Source organism: Lissotriton vulgaris, chromosome 4_1 (genome assembly GCF_964263255.1).
Source record: "Lissotriton vulgaris chromosome 4_1, aLisVul1.2, whole genome shotgun sequence".
In the NCBI taxonomy this organism is placed as follows: Eukaryota; Metazoa; Chordata; class Amphibia; order Caudata; family Salamandridae; genus Lissotriton; species Lissotriton vulgaris.
Genome location: NC_141691.1, coordinates 918,188,994 through 918,213,354, shown reverse-complemented (window position 1 = coordinate 918,213,354; position 24,361 = coordinate 918,188,994).

The window sequence follows — 24,361 nt, the reverse complement described above, 5'->3', positions numbered from 1 at the left end:
GCGACGCGTCACAGTTCCGCTAACGTAACGTTGACCGGTTCGCGGACTAGGTCGCGGCATCAAGATGAGCTAACGGAAAGCTTCCCGGTTCGCGAACTAGAAGCGAAGAAAAAAAATATTTAAAAAAAATTTTTTAATAAACATCTAAAATATATTTTAAGATTTAAAGAAGAATACATATTACAGCTACAGATGTTAGCTTTTAAAAAACCAATGAAATTCACAGAAAAAACCATAGGTTATAGACCATATATAGTTAGGAATTTGCATTTACAAAACCTTGAAAATTCACTGAAAAAACCATAGGTTATAGAACATATATAGTTAGGGTATTGCATTTACAAAACCTTATTTTACTCGCATAAAACCATTGAAATTCCATATATAGTTAGTTGCGCTAACTATATATCGCGCACCCGCAATCCACTGCTGATGATGTCACATATTACATCATTCATGACATGGTCAGTGACATCACTGATGACATCACTGATGACATCACTGATGACATCTCATTTGACATTACTGATCACATCACTGATGATATCATTCATGTGATAATACGATGAACCTCTTCAGACTCTAATATAACCTTAGATACAATCAGTGTAAACAGACACTCACAGACTGTCACTCATCCATGGAGTTACTCACACACCTAGTCAGTCATGCAAAGAATCAATCACACCTCCATTTCCTCAACTATACAGTTATACACACCTATCTTATTCAAACATATACTAACACACATTTACTCTCTTATACAATCCCTGATACAAGTTCACAATGATCCATACAGCCACTCACACATTCACTGGCTCTCATGCACAGTTATTTATATATGTCAACTCTCACATGTACTGTGTTTTACATATGTACTTACTTTGACATGTAGCACTGAGATATCCATTCACTCACCAATACACTCATGCACACAGTCAACCGCCCATACAGCTGTTTCCACATGCACTTTTGAAACCATACATCTAGTGAATCAACTGCTCACACATCTATGCACAGAGTCATACACCTCCCAGCCACCCACACACACACTCAGTCTCCCATACAAATACTTGGGCTACCAATCAATAACCCATATAGTTACTCATATAGCTACTTATCAACACATGCAGCAGTTTACAGAACAACAGACATAATAATGCACAAATTAAGACAGTTTAGTCACTAACCCATGCACTCTGTGAGACATATTTAATCACTCACTCATACAGTCAGTCATGCACCTACTAAATCCTTCATCCAAACACTTATACATCCACTCATTCTTCAATATGTAAGACATATTTTAACTTTACAGAAACATACAGTCACTGGATGTTGTCATCAGTGATGTCATCAGTGATGTCACTGACCATGTCATGAATGATGTAATATGTGACATCATCAGCAGTGGATTGCGGGTGCGCGATATATAGTTAGCGCAACTAACTATATATGGAATTTCAATGGTTTTATGCGAGTAAAATAAGGTTTTGTAAATGCAATACCCTAACTATATATGTTCTATAACCTATGGTTTTTTCAGTGAATTTTCAAGGTTTTGTAAATGCAAATTCCTAACTATATATGGTCTATAACCTATGGTTTTTTCTGTGAATATATATATATATGAACAAGCAGGATCCCAACCGCTTTTGATAGCGGCTCCAATGGGCGCAGACCTCCACTCCACAAGCTGAATAACTGTTGTTAGATCAACAATCCATCACTCCAAGTAAGGTGCCAGCAGTGCAAATTTATTAAGGCAAAGTGAAAGAGCGAGTGCCCTCCCTGACGCGTTTCGCTCCGCGAACGGAGCTTGGTCACATGACGCGTCAGGAGTAGGCAGTGAATTAAATGGTCATTAAAAGCCCAAGCGCCTAAAGAAACAGGACGCAAGGGTATACAATAAAGCAGACAAGCATTATCTGAGCAATATATCGACCATAGTTACTTGAATGTATAAAATATGAATGCAAAGAGACAAAAATCAAAGCATAGTGTTCGAGTACGATGGAAAAGGCCAAATGTCAAAATTAAGTGAACAATCAAATTCAAAGCAAATTTAACATAGTGGAAAGTGTATCATAACCACCACATCATTCATAATAGAAAACTCCAAAATATCTATTTATCCTGTATAATCTCCCATAGTTTCAACAGAGAGAATACATTACGAGAATAAAAATCGATTGCTAGTGCAAGATGAGGTTACTATATAGATTCAAATTCATAGGCCTAATACAAAAACCACTGTCTCAAAGATGCTTGAAAGCTAAAGTGCAAATTCTACAACAAACCATATATTAGAATGTAAAATACATGGAAAATAACTAGCGGTAGGAAAACTCAAGTGGAAACCTGCAAAGAAAAGTGTATAAAAACACTAATATTTCTACCATTAAACAGTAATCAATGATCATCTAAGAAAAATTGATATCACGAACAAAAATAGTGTATATATATACATATATCATGATCAAAAGGAAACAATAATTAATTGTTGATGGTTAAAGAAAAGAAATATATGTTACAAAAAATGATGTAATTCATCAAAAGCATTCAGCCCATTGGGAGATCTGGTATCAAGCAGTAAAATAAAGAATGCTTCTTTTTGACGTAAGAGTTTCTCACGATCACCACCCCTGCCTGGATTAGCCACAGAACACAACAATGTATATTTCAGATCTTTCAATTTTTTGTCGTGGACAGCTTTAAAGTGGCGAGTTGACTATGGCTCGGAAGTGTTGCAGGATTCGTTGGTTCGCTTGCAACTTCGTGCTGCCTATATAAGAGAGAGAACATGTGCAGGTGAGCTGGTAAACTACATAATCGCTGCGACATGTCAGATGTTCCTTTATCGAAATATCTCTCTCATTAAAAGCAGATGTATAATGCGTGGCGTTAACCGCAAAAGTACAGGCACGGCACGAAGTACATCTGTAAAAGCCGGGTTTGTTGAGCCAAGTGGTTTTAGGCGAAAGTTCAGGCTGGGTTCTATCTAAAGAATCTTTCATTGAAGGAGCCCTCCTAAAAGTAATGGCCGGTGATTTAGGCAGAAAAGGACCAAGAATCACATCCGTTAGTACTATAGGCCACTCAGACCTGATAATCTTACTAAGCTTAGGGGTCTGGGAACAGTAAGTAGTGATGAACCTACCAGTGCCCGAATTTACCGAGTCAGAGATCTTTCTGATTTTTGGGGTCAAAAGTGCCTCACGAGGACGAGCTGATGCCTTAGTTAACGCCCGATCTAACACAGCTCGATTATAACCACATCGAAGGAATCTTTCCCTAGATTCCAATAGGCACTGTTGTGTGGTATCTGGGTTACTGCAAATGCGTTTGATACGTATGAACTCTCCCAAAGGAATGCTGTTTATGGTGTGTGGGGGATGGGTACTGCGGGCATGCAGGATGGAATTGCCCGCAGTACTTTTCCTGTGAAGTTTGGTCTGAATAGTGTTATGCTCAATGTAAACCAGGACATACAGAAATTCAGCAGAGTTAGATGTAATATTAGCAATGAACTTCAGGTTCCTATTGTTCACATCGATTTCATTAACAAATACAGCTGCTTGTTCTTGTGATCCCTTCCAGACGATAAAAATATCGTCAATGAATCTCCAATAATGAACAAGGTGTGGAAGCCAATGTGCGTGAGTGACCCCTAGAACATGCTTCTCCCACCAGCCAACATGGAGACATGAATAACTGGGGGAGAAGCATTAACCCATGGCCACCCCGCGTTCCTGATGGTAAAAATCCTTGTCAAATTGGAAATAGTTGTTAAAGAGGCAGATACGGATCACATCAAGTAACATGAGATTGTGATCTCTCATGGTAGCCTCTCGAGAATCTAAGAAATATTGCACAGCTTCCAGACCCTGTGAATGGTTGATGCTGGTGTAAAGTGCCTCAATATCCATCACCAGGAAACACAAATCAGGACCTCACGTGATGTGACTGATCTTAACCATAAAATCAGTGATGTCTTTAAGAAAAGAAGGGAGAGAAATCATATGGGGCTGTAAGAAAAAATCCACATATTTAGATATATTTTCATTCATACTGCCTTGGGCTGAAATGATGGGGCAACCTGGGACTGGGACAGTATATATATATATATATATATATCTTTTTTTTTTTCAGAGAGAGAGATAGTGAGAGAGAGGGAGAGAGACAGAGATGATACTGCATATGATCCAGAACACTAATGTTGACAGGCAATATCCTGTGGCACACCAATTCTAGTAACATCATGTTGGAGATGTCACCAAACTGCAGATGGTAGTTCTTGAAAAAGTAGCCGCCAATATCACAGGGGATGACAGGGTGTAAACAATACGAGAGTTAGAATCAGGGTTTATCATCCAGTTAATACCATGACAACTGAAGGACTTAATTCAGATGAAGAATTGGCTATTCACCTGAGATAAATATCTGGTGGTAGTGCACTCAGTGGGTTCTAAGAACACCCACATCAGTTTGAGATATTGATCCATTGCATATGATTGAAATGTACTCTGGCAATGTGCAATGTTGATCACAAACGCTTTGTATCACATATAAAGTGGCAGCACTTTGGTTTTAAATGTTTTAATGTGTTCATGTCAGATGGTTCAAATGGGAGAATTACAATTTAGCAACATGGAAACCAAGATCTAGGTAATTAAGTAAAGTATGCATAAGAGTGAAATTATGCAGTATGGCAACCCACTTTGGCTTTGTTTGCTTTTTTTTCTTTATTGGAGTTTAGTTTTTCTTTATTAGAGTTTATTTAACCCATTTTTCGTTGTTTTGTATAATTCATAACATATTCACTAATATGGCTGTTATCCCTGGTGACTTGCTTAATAAGGCTGGTAAAAACAGTATTAATCTTTGGCTCACACCTTGAATCGTCGCAAATGCACTGTTGGGCAGTGCGCCCCATTCCTAGCCATGATTATTCAAGAGCACTTGGGTTTCATTATGGTAATCCATGGTTCCTTGACCCCTGGTCCCACATCAAGTAGCATTAAAGTTACATTTCTGACTAGCAAGATGCTATGGTGTTCGGCTAACTTGCCTGACACATGGGCCTATCATCAATTTGAATTGCCATGGCATTGTAAGGAGCGACCTATGACCGCTCTGACGTCCTGTGTATATTCCCAATGGAATCATTTACACAGCATGGTTTTCAGTTTTAACATGCTGCAGTGCATGCACTTATGGCTACAAGCTTTAACTCTATGTGCATGCTGCTTCACATGGAAAATGTAAAAAGTTAAGTGACATAACATGTTATTATTGTTGCACGTTAGCGGTCCAATTCTGTAGAGCCACCCAGCTGTACACCCATTACATCCTCTGGCCAGAGGCTTTAAATAAAGGGGAGTAGATCACACGTGGTTTACGCCCAAACTGCATGATAGTGTGTGTGTCCATCCTTGAGGCTGGGGGCAGTTGGGCCTATTCAGTGGATGCCTACATGAGCATGAGGTGCCTCGCAACACTGGAGACAAGGGTGGAATGTGCCCCGGCACACCCTGAAACCACGGAGAGAGAGATCAAGCTGCAATAGCCAAGAGCCATATCCTGCTTTCCCACAGGCCCTGCCCTGAGCACACGAGGTGAACAGCAGCCTGAGCGACTTTCCAACTGCTGGCGCAACGCCGCTAAGCTGTAGTCAAACCGGGCTGCCAAGCCACCTGCAGGAAGGAGAGACAGTAAGCTGCAATGGGACAAAACACGGGCAAGGCCCTGCCCGCTACCAGAAAAGGCAGCAGTAATTAGTCAAACCAAGGGCCCACCTGCCTCTCAGCAACACGTGCTCCTCAGCCCAGACCACAGGCACAAAGTCCCACTTAAATCCCATTTGCCTGAGCCCAACTCATGCCAACAAATGAGTGGGGAGCTAGTCAACAAGCATTGTCCCATTAAAGAGAGAAAAAGAAAAAGGAGAGAAAATAACTATAAGAAAGGCAATGGAAACAAACAATAGGGGCTCAAAACAGCACACTGTTCAGGGCATGATGCCAACCAAGCAAGAGAGTGCCCAACACCATACTACACAGAAGACTTTGCCCAAAGGCCACACATCACACTCCAAGTACAGGCCAGTATGGCAGCTGATGCAAATGCAGCGAATGCAGCTCAACTCCCAAAGGAAGCCGCCACGCAGCACACAGTCACAGGGGTACTACCACCATTTAGTGAACTGGCAGACCCAGCGACTGCATCCCCTTGATGGAAGACGTGGTAGAGTGATTTGGCAACTATTTCATTACCACGCGAAAAATGGATGTTGCCATTAAATGATCCTTGCTCCTGCACCATGCAGGAGAGGAAATGTATAAGTTATCTGAACACTTACCTAACACTGGTCCAGCCACAGACTATGACGCAGTGGTGAGAGTTCTCAATGCTCATTTTGAGCCAAAGTTGAACATGGATTTTGAAAGGTTTAAACTGCGCCAAGCCTGTCAGCATGAAGGAGAGTACATTGATGCGGTCTACATTGGCGAGTACCTCCACAGCAGATGACCAATTTAAAGAAATTCAAGCCCAACTGATCCAATGTTGTTGCAACAAGACGCTGCACAATTTGATTATGAGGCAACCAAACATCAGCCAAGGTGTGCAGATTCTCCAACCACTTGGCCGAAGTGCAGGTCCTGCGACCAAGAAAAACATCCTGTTAGGGAGTGCCCTGCCAAAGGCCGCATGTGTTCCAATTGCAGGATTAATAACCACTTCGCATCATTTTGCAGAAGAAATCTTAAGAACAAAAACTCTAAAGCTAGTAAGCTACCAATGAAAGCGGTGCATAAGCTATCCCTAATGAACTTAACACACCAGGATGACGCAAAGCCTCCGTCGAGGCAGAGCCGCAGTCTGTAAGATTCCTCTCCTGAGGAAGAAGAGGATGAGACATTTGTCATCTTGTTCAAGAGGGAACTAAGACATCAACGGAGGCAAACCCACATGTGTCGTCCATGTTGCTGAGTCTGAGGCAAAAGCTATCATTGACACAGGAGCATCAGTTAACATGATGGGGGTCCAACAATACAACAGGCTTCAGCCAAATCCCAGCTAGTCACGTCACACACCAATATCATTGCATACGGAAGTCAGTCGCCCTTACCCCTTTAGAGGGGGTATGTCCGTACCAGTGCAATCGAATGACCAAGAAGTCATGACGATGTTACCCATCATCGACAAGAAGGCAGACACATTAATCGGCAGCCACATCGCCTAGGCCTAGGGTCTTTTGCCAAAAGTGTAAAGGTCGCACTAAGTCGATAACCTGCTGGATCCATTTCCTTAACTATTTAGAGGGCTAGGGTGCCTCAAGTACCCTCCGGTAAAGCTGCACATTGGCCCTGTGATCACACCAGTAACACTCCATCACCGTTGCTTCTCCGGCCACTGGTAGAGCGCGAACCTGAGAAGCTTGAGAAGCAAGGGGTGATAGAAAAGGTGTCTCGGCCAAGCCCTGTGTCTCCCCAGTGGTAATTGCAGAAAAACCTAAAAATAAATGCCTATGCATCGACATGTGACTCCCAAACCACGCCATCAGGCGGGAGTGCCACATAACACCTACTATGGATGACATTGTAGCCGATGTCAATAGAACCCGATGGCCCTCAAAGCAAGAATTAAATGCAGTGAGCAAAAAGATGCTAAATAAAGGTGAGAAATAAGCAGAAAGAGAAAAACTAAAGGTGAGAAACAAACAGAAAGAGGCAATAAAGGTCAGCAACAAGCAGAAAGAGGCTAAATAAGGGTGAGAAATGAGCAGGAAGAGGCAGAATAGAGGTCAGAAATGAGCAGCAAGAGGCAGAATAAAGGTCAGAAAAGAGGAGAAAGTGGCAGAATAAAGATCAAAAATGAGGAAAAAGTGGCAGAATACAGGTTCGAAACAGGCAAAATAGAGGTCCGATGCGAGCAACAAGAGGCAAGATGAAGGTGAGAAACGAACAGAAAGAGACAGAATAAAGGTCAGCAGGAGGCAGCAAAAAACAGCCACAAGAGGCTAAATTAAGATGAGACAGGAGCAGAAAGAGGGAAAATAAAGGTCAGCAGTGAGCAGAAAGAGGCAAAATAAGGGTGAGAAACAAGCAGAGAGAGGCAAACTAAAGGTGAGAAACAAACAGAAAGAGGCAACAAAGGTCAGCAACAAGCAGAAAGAGGCAAAAAAAAGGTATAAAAATGACCTGAAAGAGGCAGAATAGAAGTCAGAAATGAGCAGCAAGAGACAGAATAACGGTCAGAAAAGAGGAGAAAGTGGCAGAATAAAGATCAAAAATAAGGAGAAAGTGGCTGAATACAGATCTGAAACAGGCAGAAAGAGTCAACATTAGAGGTCAGAGGTGAGCAGCAAGAGGCAAGATGAAGGTCAGAAACCAACAGAAAGTGGCAGAATAAATGTCAGCAACTAGGAGAAAGAGGCAAAATAAAGGTCAGAAATTAGCAGAAAGAGGCAAAATAGAGATCAGATGCGAGCAGAAAGAGGTAAAATAGAGGTAAGATGTGAGCAGCAAGAGGCAAGATAAAGGTGGGAAATGAGCAGAAAGAGGCAGAATAAAGGTCAAATAGAGACAGAATAAATGTCAGAACCTAGCAGAAGAGGCAGAATAAAGGTCAACAATGAGCAGAAAGAGGCAAGATAACGGTAAGAAATGAGTAGAAAGAGGCAGAATAAAGGTCAGAAACAAGCAGAAAGAGGCAAAATAGAGATCAGACACTAGCAGAAAGAGGCAAAATAAAGGTCAGACATGAGCAGAAAGATGCCCCCAACGACCGTCAGCAGCTGTAGGGACTTCATCCTCCAACCAGTGGTGCACCAGGAGGTGCTTTTGCAGAGTGGTTGAGAAAGGAGACGGGGCCTCCGACCAGGTCTCAGCAATCCCACTGTGTGGGACTAACTGGTGGCAACAGTAGGTGCTCTTGGCCGCTAACAACCCTCAGCAGCCAAGGGGATTTCATCTCCCAAACAGTAGTGTGCCAGGAGGTGCATTTGCAGAGTGGTTGAGAAAGGGGATGGGGCCTTCAAAGAGGTCCCACCAACACCAGTGTGGGGGACTTACTGGTGGCAACAATAGGGTCCTTGGCCCTCAAGGGTCCTCAGCAGCAAAGGGGACTTCATCCCCCAACCAGTAGTGCGCCACGAGGAGCTTTTGCAGAGTAGCTGAGAAAGGGGCGGAACCTCTGATGAGATCTCAGAAAATCATCCACTGTGGGGGACTTACTGGTGATAACAGGACGGGTTCTTGGCCCTTAAGCTGCTCTCAGCTTCTAAGGGGAATTAATTTGGGGTGGTGAAGCAATACTCTGCCCACTCATGGACCTCCATGGAATTTGGTAGAGTTTTTTGGTAATCCCGTGGAATTCCATAGATTGAAACTCCATTAGCTCCGCCGAGGTCTAGCAGAAAGAGGACAAATAAAGATCAGCAACTAGCAGAAAAGGCAAAAATAAAGGTCATAAGTGAGCAGAAAGGGCAGAAAAAAAGCAGAACTCACTCAAGCACTAATTCACTCACTCAATTCAATTCAAAAAGTCTTTATTGCGATTATTCATCATAAAAAGACAGAAAATTAATAAAATACAAAATACAGCTATGGACAGTCATAAATACACCTTAAAATTGTTGTTTTCAATTGCCGTTAAAAGTATAAATATCTGTATTAAGATAAAATTCATTAAAACATAATTAAATTTATCATACGCATAAGACTGTACATAAATCTACAAAACAATGGGATGAAACCCTTAAACGTCCAATTTGTAACATGCCAAGCCTAGGAGTGTCGTGACTAGCTATTAGGGCCTCAATTTTTTCCCGAATGGCCCAAGACCAGCTCAGGAACTTAGCTACCCCTATAACTGCGGTGTCATTGCAACTAGTTTTCAATAGCCCTTTAGCAATTAGCGCAGAACTGGTTCCCAGGGATCTACATAGGGGTTTGAGCCACGTGCTCTGCGGTCGTTGGTAGGCAGGGCAAACATATAATAGGTGGTCAATGTCTTCTATGCAATCCGGGCAGAAAAAGCATTTATCACCAGTATTGGGTTTCCATTTACTTGTAAACTTCCTAAGCGGAAGTGTCTCAACTCGGAACTGGTGGTAAAGCTTGCGATCTCTAGGTTTCGCTATTAGATCCCAATAACCTTACAGACATGGTTCATCCTTGGATTCCCAGAACACACTAGTCAGGGATGGGCTAGTCAAAGAGGAGAATCTCCTGATTTTAATAGGATTCCAATAAGCTGCTCTATAGATTGCTTTTGGTGGGAATTCTTCGGACGCTGGACTGTCTCACAGGTTCCTCATCCCCATATCAATGAGCATAGTTTTGATGCTGGATAGCCATGGAATCTAATTCGAGCAGACCATTCCCCTTACTTCAGTCAATCCCCTTGCGAATAAATGTAATTCTTGGGTTGTCCAAAGCCTTCTCCAGAAAATCAGCATCCTATACTGTGCAATGTCCTCAATTGCATGGCATCCAAGGTCTAAAAGTAGGGAGATGCGGGGAGTGGATTTGGGAAGGCCCACAATTGATCTTAGAAATTTATTCTGGGCTAGTGCTAGGAGGGTTAAATTACTAGATCCCCAGATCTCAGCGCCGTATAAAATTGCGGGGATAATTTTCGTGGAATAAATTTTGACTGCAGGAGCTATAGGCTTAGTTTGTGACAGCCTATGTTCCTTTATCAGTGCTCCCGCAAGCTGTGAATGTTTCAACACAAGTAACTTCACCTGGGGAGTCCAGCTCAATTTTTCGCCAAAGGTGACAGACATTGGTCTGCTCCAAGAGCTTCCAGCTCATGAAAACTCTTGATATAACAGGCCTGGCCCCGTGGAGAACCATAAATTTAGTCTTCTCCACGTTGACCTCTAGTTCATGGTAGCAGCAGAACTCCTCAAAGCGGGACAGTGGCAGCTGAAGCCCCGGTCTCGTTTTAGATAGAATCAAGGTTTCATCTGCGAACATGAGCAGTGGCACCCTTTGACCGGCTAGCATTGGCGCGTCCGTAGAGTAATAATCAAAGTACCGCACAACCCCATTTATGAATAGTGAAAATAGGGTGGGGGCCTGCACACACCCTTGGCGAACGCCCTTCCCAACTTTAAATTTCTCGGTAACCTCGCCCGGTTTCCCCTATTGGACCTGGGCATAGTTGGAATTATGAAGCCTAACCAAAAAGGCCAATAGTTCCTTGGGCATCCCTAATCCTAGGAGAATATCCCACAATTTCGATCTCGGGACTAGGTCAAACGCGATTTTAAATCCACAAAGGCAGCAAAGATCATTCCCCTACCCAAGAGGACCTCCTTCCAGTAAAGCAGGACGAATCTGAAGACTTGATCAAGGGTCCCCATGTAAGCCCGAAACCCTGCCTGTAATGGGGATAAGATGTTCTCTTCAACCATCCAGCTCTGGATCCTACCCAGTAGCACTTGTGCTATGATTTTTTGAAGCGCGTTGATTAGACTAATGGGTCTATAGTTGGCCGGAGCGGAACGATCCTCCATCTTATAGATTGGGATAATTCCCGCTCCGGACCAAGATGTGGGGATAGGGGCTCCCCCCGCTAATGAGTTAATTAGATTCATAATGTATGGGATCCAAAGGTCAGAGTCCTGCTTAAACAGGTCGCCTAGAATACAATCAGGCCCGGGTGCCTTACCACTTGGGATGATTTTTAGGACTGCCTCAACCTCTTTGGTACTAAATAACAAGGGGGTATCTTTATTAATGTGCAGGGCATGGGCTTCACTTTCCGTGCCCTGCTGAAGTTCGGCTTCAAAAAATGCGACCCAGTGCTGTGGGTCCACATTGTTATTTGGAACGATCGACCTCTGCCCATTCCCCCATTTTATTAGGTCCCAAAACTGAGTCATATTCCTGCCTTTACATGCTAATAGCAGGTCCTGCCATCGCTCCTGATCCCAGTCTCTCTTTGCTTTCCTTAGGGTGGACTTGTAGGATGCTCCGGCCTGTTGAATATTGGGGTGAATCCTTGATTTGATGGATACCACAAGGACTTTATGTGCCAGCCTACAGGAGTCGTTATACCATGAATTGGGTTTAAGCTTTAAGTCCTTCCTTGCTGGCTTGGTGTTAATGAAGAACCTTTTCAGCCCACTAAAGAGCTCATTGTGGATCCCAGGTAGTTCGACATTAAGGACCTCTTGCGAGCTGTATTCGTGAAGTTTCCTTAATGACCCTGATACTAGTTCCCTAATTTCTAGCACCTTCCTTTCATCGAGAGCCACCTTGGCCCATTGTACCCTTCTCAAGTCATTTGCCAGAATGACTTGGTTGGGCCTGGTATCAACCACTGTAGTGTCTGTGCCCCAAAAACTCCTATCATTCACCAGGGGGTTGTGGTCACTCTCAGGACGGGGATGAACTTCCATATCAAGTACTAGGGGCCATATTTCCACATTCACTAAGATGTAGTCTATTCAGCTTTTGGAGCGCCCGTTATCAAAAGTCACCGCTCCCATGGCATCGGACTTAGTCCTTCCGTTTACTGCCCTAAGGCCCCATTCCAAGCACAACCCTTTAACCTGAAGGGCTGCCTCGGTCCATTTTTTTAGGGGCTTAAGGTCCAGCTGTGGAACACCCCATATGGCATCCACCTCGTCGCTGAGCTACCATCTTCAGCGTCCAAAGGCTCGAAGCAGGTATTAAAATCTCCTGCGATAATCAAATTTGCATTAAGAGTGCCCTCGCACAGAAAGGTCTCAAGAGCTGAAATGACCAGTGAACTCCTACCACCCGGCTGGCCCCTGGCATAAATATTGAGCAAAAATAGGTCAAGACCTGTTGTAGATCTAACTCTAATGACAAGAATATCTGGACTATCTAAATCAGGGGTCTCCAAAACCGGTCCTGGAGGGCCGGATCCATGCCAGATTTTCTGGATATCCCCATTGAGATACATGTAGTTATTTTAAAAATCTGGCATGGATCTGGCCCTCCAGGACCGGTTTGGAGACCCCTGATCTAAATAGACCTCATCCACGGTTATCCCCTCGGCTTTTCTTACCCAGCATGTCAACCCTCCCACTGGTCTCCCCCTATGGCCCCTTAATGCTGGTTTGGAGAAATGTAAGTAACCAGCATGGAACACGTCATCAGTTGACCATGTTTCTTGAAAGGCCCAAATGTCTACGCCATCAATATAAGATGACCAGTCGGCTGATACAGCTTCTGATTCCAAGCCCGCTATATTCCATGAAGATATAGCCTGGGGTTTCCACTGCGGTGTGGAGTCAGTACGACCAGGGGCGTCTGCAATTACCAATGAGGAACTAACGGGCACCAACGGCACGGCAGTGGGGGTCGAGATTTTTGCATCAAGTGCAACTTGAGAAGGGCAGTTGGTTGTCATAAAAGCTCCTACACACGCCTTGGTTCCGCCTTTTGAGGATCCTCCCTGTACGTCCACCCCCAGTCAGTCGATTTCTTCGAGTGTGGAGAAGGCCTCAAAGCCGTTATTAGGCTGGATAGAGAAATCAGGCCTAAGGAAGTCTCCCTGTGCACCTCGAACATCCCTCGGTCTGGGGGGCATGTGATGTTTGTAGAAAAAACCCAGAGGGAGGATGCCAATGGCAGCCTTATCGAATGGAGCGTAATCCACCATCTCAAGAATATAACGGACCAGACCGGGTGACCTGAAGCTCAAAACCATACAGTCACCCGGTATGGTTTTGGTGGAGTGTCCGACCCATTCAATACGTCTTACCATTTTAAATTCCTGAAATAAGCCATCCCCAATACCGGTCTTTTGGTTCAAATATTGAGGGGCCTTGTTTTTAAGGGTCGACCAGTGCTCATGTGAATCCTGAGGCAGGGGAGGGACATTCGCTAAAGTAACGGTATAAGGCGTTGCTTCGGGTGGCAAGTGCAGGTAGGGGTGCTTCTTTGGCCGTGCTTCATTGCAGATGTCATCCTGCCTCCGTGATCTCTCTGTCCCCAAGGGCTTTTGGTTGGGCATAAGCTTATCGTTACTAACACTAGTGGGTGGAGTACTCCTGGCGCTCCCAGCTGTTTGGGCCCCTCCCACTAGTATCTGAGCACTCGCCTTTGCGCCACCCTGATTCCTATGAATGTCCCCCACACTGGCTAAAGTGACACCTGCTGAAGCCTGCTTACTAGGCTGGGCCGGGATCGTTTGGGATGTGCCTGCCAATTAGACTTCAATCTTGGACAACCTAAGATCAATGGAATCTAATCTTTTTAGGAGCGGCTCAAGAAGGACTGCTAGTTGCTCCTTTAATATAGAGCAAATGTCACTTTTATTCAACTGGGGGTTGGTCAGAACCAAGGGGAGATTATAGGTAGTAGGAGGGCTTGAGTTGCCAAAAACAAATACCCAGCTCGAGCCCCTGGGAGCTGGTAGTGGCTTTTGTGTCTTAGTGCCACGCCCCTTCCTTTTTTGTTTGTTGGTTCTTTAGTTGTACCGCCCAGGGCCTTCATCCCTCTTGTCCTAACCATAGCCGGGCTACTCACATTACTCTGGGGCTGAGAAGTGGTTGGATCTGGGCTAATGAGGAACAAGCTTGGAGACCTGGACAGGGGGAGAGCGATAGATACAGCTGCATCTGGTGATAACTGGATGGCAGGTATCTGAGCACATGACAATGAACCCCCCCCCAAGAGCCTGGGATCAAGTGAGAGTCTAGGTTCAGTAGCCTCAATCTCGTGGATTAACACTGATTCCGCTCTTATGAGGAAGGCATCAAGGGTGCCCACCACCTTGTCCCCCACTTTACTTTTGCTCATGACAGGAGAATTCAGACAGGTACAATTATCCCCTTTCAAACCCACTGCTACCAATAGAAACAGTCCAAAGTGTGCAGAGCTTACAGTTCAGAAGTGAAGATAACAGTGGGGTGGCCCAGCCCCGCCTCGTCCTGCCGCAGGCGACCGCAGACGGCCCCGCCCTTGTCCGGGGTTCACCCGGGCACGCCCGCACGCGTCCCGCGCCGCGTGAGGGCTTGGGTGTTTTTGAGCACCTCACGGCGCTCCCAGTGACGCGCTAGGCCTGCGCCCACAGGGCTTCTGGGTATTGTAGTCCCGGACATGGGGGTAGGTAGTAGATTCACCGCGTGTGGATGAGCAGTTCCCCTTGGCAAAAGCTGACTCTCCCGGTGTGCCGGCAGTGAGATCCAATAAGTGGCAGCAAATAATGGCAAATAGTACGACAGCAAAGTGTGTCCCGCGCCGCGTGAGGGCTCGGGTGTTCTTGAGCACCTCACAGCGCTCCCAGTGACGCGCTAGGCCTGCGCCCACAGGACTTCTGGGTATTGTAGTCCCGGGCACGGAGGGTAGTGAGTAGATTCACTGTGTGTGGACGAGCGGTTCCCCTAGGCAAAAGCTGACTCTCCCGGTGTGCTGGCAGTGAGATCCAATAAGTGGCTGCAAATAATGGCAAATAGTAGCACACTCACAGAACAACTCAGACACTCAGATGCCTCTGTATTTGTAAATAGTTGAATAAGTTATGTCATGTTTGTTGTTTTATTTAAATTGTATTTTAATATGTTAAAAATACTTGTAAAGTTATGCATATAGTTATTATTAAGTTAATGTAAGAGTCACAGCCACACCCATATATGTAGTCATGCATGTACTCCCACACCTATGCAGACATTCACACAGATACACTAGTAGAGAAAATGGAGCCACATAAGACATTTTTACAGCAGTGATAATGTGGCAGTGAGTAATCATCCCACTCAAATATTCACAGGTGCTGGTATTCTGATGACCACAGCGGATGACCATTCTCCCTAGGGTTCTCTAGTAATACAATATTCTGCTATACCTAGTTTCTCATGCATCATTCAGTTGCACATCCTTCCAAATACGTTGTAGTATGTTATTTGTTTATTTGTAGTGAGTGCATGCCACAGTGTACCTTAATTGCAATGAGATAGTATGCTGATTTGTTTTTTTTCTATGATCTTCATGATTGTTTTTTCTGCTGCCTACTGATGACTGCTTAAAACATACATCATTATGGTGTATAATTAAAGAAGCTGAGAAGAGTAAAAATGGGAAAATTACATGCTTATTTATATAAATGCATACCTTTACAGTATAAGAAATGTCTAGAATGATGCCTCAATGCATTGTTAAAAATGTACTTTACTAATTAGTACTTGCAGTGTCAATAACTTTATATTATGAGGATGCACACCCTAAGACAGATTTTGACAGTTAATTAAACACCTAGGCACACTTCAGTACAGCAGCTCAGAAAACCGCAACACATAGACAGAGGTACTAACAGACACAGGCTCAAAATGATACAGCTACTGACACATCTAGACACACATCAAGACAATCACTAACACATCCAACAACACACTGATACAGCCACTGACACATCCAGCCAAACACTAATGAATCCATTAATACACCCAGGCACACATTGACACACCTAGGTACCAATGCAGACACTAAAACCAGGCATACAGCAATGAAGACACTGGCACAGCCACCCAAACACCAATGCATCTAATAACACGCATAGGCACAGGCTGATGCACACACTGACACACCCAGAGACTTATCAATGGAGACCTTGTCACACCCTGCCATACAGCAGTACAGACACTGACACTCCCATCCAAACACTAATGCATCCATTAAGAACCTCAGGCATACACTCACACCTACACTGACACACCAGAGACGTATCAATGCAGACACTCAGGAATACAGCAAAGCAGACACTGACATACACATTCAAACACTAATCCATCCAATAAGTCACCCAGGCATACACTGACACGCCCAGAGACTTGCCAGTGCAGACACTGATATGCCCAGTACCCAATAACACTGCAAAACAGACACTGCCACAGCCAGCAAACATTAATGCATTCAATAACATGCCCAGGCATATACAGATGCATACAGTGACACACCCAAGGATATAGCAATAGAGACACTGACAACGCATGCATACTGCAATGCATACACTGACACACCCAGCCAAACAGTAATGCATCCAATTACACCCCTTGGCTTACACTGATGCACACACTGACACTCCCAGGGACCTTTCAATGTAGGCACAAACACACACAGGCATACAGCAATGCAGACATTGACACACCCAGCCAAACAGTAATGTATCCAATAACACAACCAGGCACACTCTGATGCACACACTTGCACACCCAGAGACTTACCAATGCAGACACTGTCATATCAAGGCATACACAAATGCAGACACTAACACCCCATCCAAACACTAATACATTCAATAACATTCCAAGGCATACATTCTTAGGCACACACTGACACACCCAGAGTCTTACCAAGACAGACACTATCATACAAAGGCATACAACAATGCAGACACTGACACAGCTAACCAAACATTATTGCATGCAATAACACACTCAGGCACACACTGATGCATAGTCTAACACACTGAGGCACATACTGATGCACACACTAACACACTTAGGCACTCACTAATGCATCCAATAACACACCCAGCATACACTGACACGCCAAAAGACTTTTCAATGCCTACACTAACACACACAGGCATGCAGCAAAACAGACACTGATACACCAAGACAAACAGTACTGTATCCGATAACACACCAAGTCACACTCTGATACACACACTGACACCCACAGACACGTACCAATGGAGACACTGTCACACCCGGACATACAGCAATGTAGACACCAACACAATCATCGAAAGACTAATGCATCCAATAAGACACACCGGCATACACTCAAACATACACTGACACACCCAGAGACTTATCAATGCAGACACTAAACACCCAGGAATACAGCAGTGCATACAATGACACACCCATCAAAACACTAATGCATCCAACAAGAAGCCTATGCATATACTGATGGATACATGGACACCCCCCAGGCATTGTGTAGTGCTGGCACTCACACACCCAACAAAATAGTAATGCATCCAATAACACACCATGGCACACTTGGATGCACTTTCTGAAACACTCAGGGACTTTTCAATGCAGGCACTAACACACACAGGCATACAACAAGGCAGACACAGACTCACCCAGCCCAACAGTAATATATCTAATAGCAAACCCAGTCATACTCTGATGCACACACTGACACACTCAGAGACATACCAGTGCAGACATTGTCACACGCAGGCATACAACATTGCAAACACCAACACACTCATAGAAACTCTAATGCATCCAATACGATACACAGGCATACACCCACACATACATTGACACACCCATAGACTTACCAATGCAGACACTGCACACCCAGGAATAAAGCAACGCCTACACTGACACGCCAATCCAAACACCAATGCATCCAATAAAACACCTAGGCATACACTGATGCATACACTGGCATACAGGGCATACTGCAATGAATGCACTGACACACCCAGCCAAACAGTAATACATCCAATAACATACCCAGGCATACTCTGATGCACCTTTTGACACACCCAGAGACTTTTTAGTGCAGGCAATAACAGACACAGGCATACAGAAAAGCAGACAATGATACACCCAGCCAAACAGTATTGTATCCAATAACACACCCTGGCACACTCTGATGCACACACTGACTCACCGAGAGACTTACAAATGCAGACACTGTCACACCCAGGCATATAACAATGAAGACAATGACACACCCTTCCAAACACTAAGGCATCAAATAAGACACCTGAGCATACATTCACACATACCCTGACACACCCAGAGATTTACCAATGCAGACACTGACACGCCCAAGCATACAGCAATGCAAACACCAACACAACCATCCAAACACTATTGCATCCAATAAAATAGCCGAGCATACACTGATGCATACACTGACACATACAAAGACCTACCAATGCAGACACCTCCCCCCTAGCCTCAGGAAGAGGCCAGAGGTACCGACGGGCAGAGCGGGGCCTCCTATCCCTGAGCCGGTGCCAGGAGAGGTGAGGCTTACTCCCTAGATTACTGGGGAAAGAATCTCTTAAGACTAAATCTGGCGAAATAGGCGCAGTGAGTACATTGCGTAGAGAACTATAGTCAGAAAAATCATTAGGTAACATTCATAATGCAATAATTATGTTACCTAATTTTTTCCCATTTTTTGGTTAAATTTTTTTTTTCATTTGCAGTAGTGTATAACTAAGACTTGGTCCTGATGAAAGCTGAGCAGGGGAGCCGCCCCTGAGATAGCAGAAACATGTCGACCATTATATCATCTTCTTAGGGCAGTTATTAGGTTGCACTGTCTTACACTCCATTTTTAACCTTGACCCCATGATTTACTCCCCAATAAAAATTGTTCCTTCTATCATGATAGTCAATTTTAGCTCACATTCTATTATGAATTTTTGTTTACACATTTTTTGTTGCACTGCAAATTTGTCCTGATTTCTCACACCATTTACCCACTCTCTGTATGTGAGGTCGGATCCGCCTGGGTGGTCCTAGAGAATTGGAGTGAACACACAATTTATCAGGTGTGCCTCCTTATCTGGACCTTTCAAACCAATCCCAGATGACGAGGCTCCGCCATATGGGTGGGCTGATGGGATTCATTTCCATTTATCTGCACCTTCATATCTACTCTTATTTCATCCTTTTTCATTCTCACTACTCTGAGAAGCTCAGTCCGTTATACAGACCCTATATAGCCTTTCTTATTGATAACGTTTTAAGTTGGGGGTTTAGGCTGTTAGTGGTCTATAAATATTGCTACCCCTTGGACCCTTTCTCATCTGGTTGTGTTGCACGCCAATCCAAACACCATTGCATCCAATAAGACACCTAGGCATACACTGATGCATACACTGGCATACAGGGCATACTGCAATGAATGCACTGACACACCCAGCCAAACAGTAATGCATCCAATAACATACCCAGGCATACTCTGATGCACCTTTTGACACACCCAGAGACTTTTTAGTGCAGGCAATAACAGACACAGGCATACAGAAAAGCAGACAATGATACACCCAGCCAAACAGTATTGTATCCAATAACACACCCTGGCACACTCTGATCCACACACTGACTCACCGAGAGACTTACAAATGCAGACACTGTCACATCCAGGCATATAACAATGAAGACAATGACACACCCTTCCAAACACCAAGGCATCAAATAAGACACCTGAGCATACATTCACACATACCCTGACACACCCAGAGATTTACCAATGCAGACACTGACACACCCAAGCATACAGCAATGCAAACACCAACACAACCATCCAAACACTATTGCATCCAATAAAATAGCTGAGCATACACTGATGCATACACTGACACATACAAAGACCTACCAATGCAGACACTGACACACCCAGCCATACAACAATGCAGACACTAACACAGCCAGGAAACATTACTGCTTCCAATAACACACCCAGGTATATACTGACACATACACTGATACACCCAGAGACACAGCAATACAGACACTGATACACCTAGGCATGCAGCAATGCAGACACTGTCACAGCCAGCCAAACATTAATGCATCCAATACCACACCAAGGCATATGCTGACACATACAAAAACACACATATAGGGACATGCCAATGCAGACATTGACATACCCAGGCATACAGGAATGTAGACACTGGCACAACCAGCCAAACAGTAATGCATCCAATAGCACACTCAAGCACACAACTTGATGCCTATGTTAACACACAGAGGCACATACAGATGCATACACTCACACAGAGAGGCACATACTGATGCATACACTATAACACCCAGGCACTCACTAATGCATACACTAACACACTTAGGCATACACTCATGCACATACTGATAAACCCACTCCAACACCAATACAGTCACTGACACATTAAGAACACAGTTAGTTCTTTGTTTGAGTTGATGATGGTTCTAACATGAACCTTTTTTTTTCTCGAAGGGTTTTCAACAAACATTATTTCGTCTTTGGATGCCAAGAAAAAACTTCACAGCGATGCTTCTTCTTCGCCCACAGAAGACATTTTTACAGCAACAGGCATGTGGCATTTCGCACAGTGAGTAATCATGCCACCTAATTCCTGACAGGCAGTTGGTATAGTAAGGAGTGCAGCTAAAGATGGCTCTCCCAGGTCTGCTGTAGAGGTCATCTGTCCGGTTGCACCTGCTTTCCCATGCACCATCTGCTTGTAGACCCTCTCATAAATTGTTTTAGGTGCTTGGACATAGAACTTGCACCATGTGAATATTTCTTTGCATTGCCTCTGTATGACTGCTTGCTACAAATTGTGCACTTGACATGATACCTTCTTTTCCCAAGATGGAATATTAAAGTGCTTCCACACATCACTTTCTTTTCTGCGAGTTGGTGGGTTTTCTTTTTCATTTTCAAGAGGTTGTGGATCCTCATCTTGGACAGACGATGTAGCTTCAACTATTGTCTAAAAGCACAGCATTGCTGCTTCTCAACCCTCCTTCTAGAGACTTCATCGGAGAAGTAACTGCCTTTGGTTGTGGTTTTCCCTACGGAATAGTGGGGTCATATTGTACCTAATCAGAAGGCAAGGTTTGGCTTTGTTTTTGCAAAATCAGTCTGTAAATTTGCGGATTTGTAAGACTGATAATATGGGGAATTTTTTTGAAAAACAGATATAAGTAGGTTTATATATACTTGTAAATATGTTCACATTGGTGTTATTAATGGCAATGGAGTGGTGTATATATGCACAGTAATTTCTAAAAATGTTGTTGAATCTGTGCTTTCGGACTTGCGGATTTGTTTCCATAACGTGACAGGGAGTAAAAACAATAGAATAGGAGCTCATCTATATTTCCGGACCCTCGAACGTACCGCAGTACCTCAAAAATATATTTTAAAATTAATATCAATAACTATAAAGAAATTTATTTTACTTTTCATTAAGTACATATGTAACTTTTGTATTTTAAAATTTATAAAAACTTTCTTCATGAAAAAAGAATATCTACAGTATAAAAATGTAATTAATAAATAAAAATAAAAAACAATTATTTGAAATACATTTACAATTAAGATTATGATGTTCGTCGGAAAGCCTCCGACCCCAGGTTGGAGGTTTTCCGATCAACATCATTGGTTTCATGACCGACCGGCTAATTACAATACAGCTGGTCAGAATTAAAACCAGCCAGTCATTCCGGCTGGAGTCAGAAGCCGGCCCGTAATCCATATGGATGGCATTTTACGCCTTCCGGATTATGATGCACGGTTTCTGACAGGCTTTCCATGCCGGGCTTTTCAACATGGAAAGCTTGTTGGAAAGCGTGTTTGGGGGACCCTAGCAGGACTCCCTTCTGTTTGCGGCCCCCGGTTGGAGACCGAAGGGACACCTATGGTGCCCCCTTGTTGATCCCAGCACCTGGTGGCAGGCACTTGAGGTTCCTGCCACAGGGTGCAGGGATTAACACAATCTCACATTTCTTTATGGGAGCTTGTGTTACCGCTGGTTTAAGGCCGTAACACAAGTTCCCACAGGGAAATGTGAGTATGCAACCACACCATGTGCGGTCGCATCATAATTTTGTGGTCGAGACCGCCGACCAGAGCACAGTCGGTACCAATAACGCCACAATGTCAGTCGGAGGCATTGAAGCCCGAAGTATTAAAAGTAAACACTACAAATTAACTACAAAAGTAAACATTAGAAGGACATAATATATTAGAAATGCAATTTTGAGAACCTTTGAGATTCACGAAAAAACAACGGTTACATGGACGTTATAGTTAGGAAATAGAATTAAAATAAACTTTAGAAATTCACTGAAAAAAACAAAGGTTACAGGGACATTATAGTTAGTCAGCAGTTATAGTTACCTGAGCAAACTATAACATACGCCTCCGCAATAAACTGCATCTTATTTCACATATTACATCTCTCATGACTTGGTCAGTGGCATCACTGATGGCATTACTGATAACGTCTCAAATGACATCACTGATGACATCATCCAGTGAGTGTAAGTGTTTGATAAAAGATTCTGAGACCTAAAAATATATACACAGCTACTGCATAAGTTACATTTGTATTATTTGTGTAGTACTAATGAGTGATACTGCTTCTGACATATGTCATCTGAGTGTCTGTATGACTGCATCAAAGTGTGAGTGGGTGTGTGAGTGATGGTATGGGTAAAATGTGGGTGTGTGAGTAGCTGTATGGGTGATTGAGTGACTGTGTGAGTGGCTGCATGTGTGAGTCAATGGGTGTGTGTGGATGTATGGGTATGTGAGTGGCTGTGTGTATGGTTGTGTGAGTGGGTGAGTATGAGGGGCAGTGTAGGTGACTTAGTGGTTGAGTGAGTGGCTCTACGGATGGGTGAGTGGGTGTATGGATACTGAGTGGCTGTGTAAATGGCTCAATGGATGAGTGGCTGGGTGTGTAAGTGGGTGTATGGGTAAGTGAGTGGCTGAGCGGGTATATTAGTAAGTGAGTAGGTGTATGAGTGGCTGTTTTGCACCGTAAGTATCTGTGTAAGTGGCTGTATAGGTGAGTGAGGGGTTGTGTGAATGCTTTTTCGATGTGTGAATGGGTAAGTAAGTAGTTTTGTGGGTGAGTTAATGCTTGTGTGAGTGTCTGTATGGGTGAGTGAGTAGCTCTGATAGTAGCTGTATTGGTGAGTGAGTGGCTGTATGGGTGAGTGAGTAGGTGTGTGTCAGTAGGTATATGGGTTTGTGAATAGGTATGTGAGTGGTTGTGTGGGTATGTAAGTGGGTGTATGAGAGGTTGTATGGGGTGTGTGAGTGGTTCTGTGGATGATGTCATCAGTGATGTCATTTGAGATATCATCAGTGATGTTTTGAGTGATGCCACTGACTATGGCAAGAGTGATGTAATATATAAGGTCATAAGCAGTGAATTGTGGGAGCCTAAGTTATCATTAGCTCAGGTAACTATAACTGCTGAATTTCAACGGTTTTGTACGAATGAAATATAAGCCTAACTTTTATAATAGACATACAGAATAAAACCACAAACAATATAAACAACTGAACAAATATATTTCACTTAATGTAGACAATAAATTTAATATTAAACATTCGAGATTCTAAAATCAAATTTACAAAAAATAATATAAACATTCAAATAAAAAATGCAAAAATACAAAATATTAAAAATAAAACAATTAATGCTATCAAACTAGTTGACAAATACTATGAAAACTATTTGTCTATGAATAATAAATATATTATTCCAACTCTAGTTTGTGCAACAGTAGGGAAAGTGTTGGATTTTGGAGGAGTTAGATTTACTATTTCTACTCAAGTCAGTGAAACAGTAGGGAGAGCATTGGACTTCCGAGGGCTGAAAT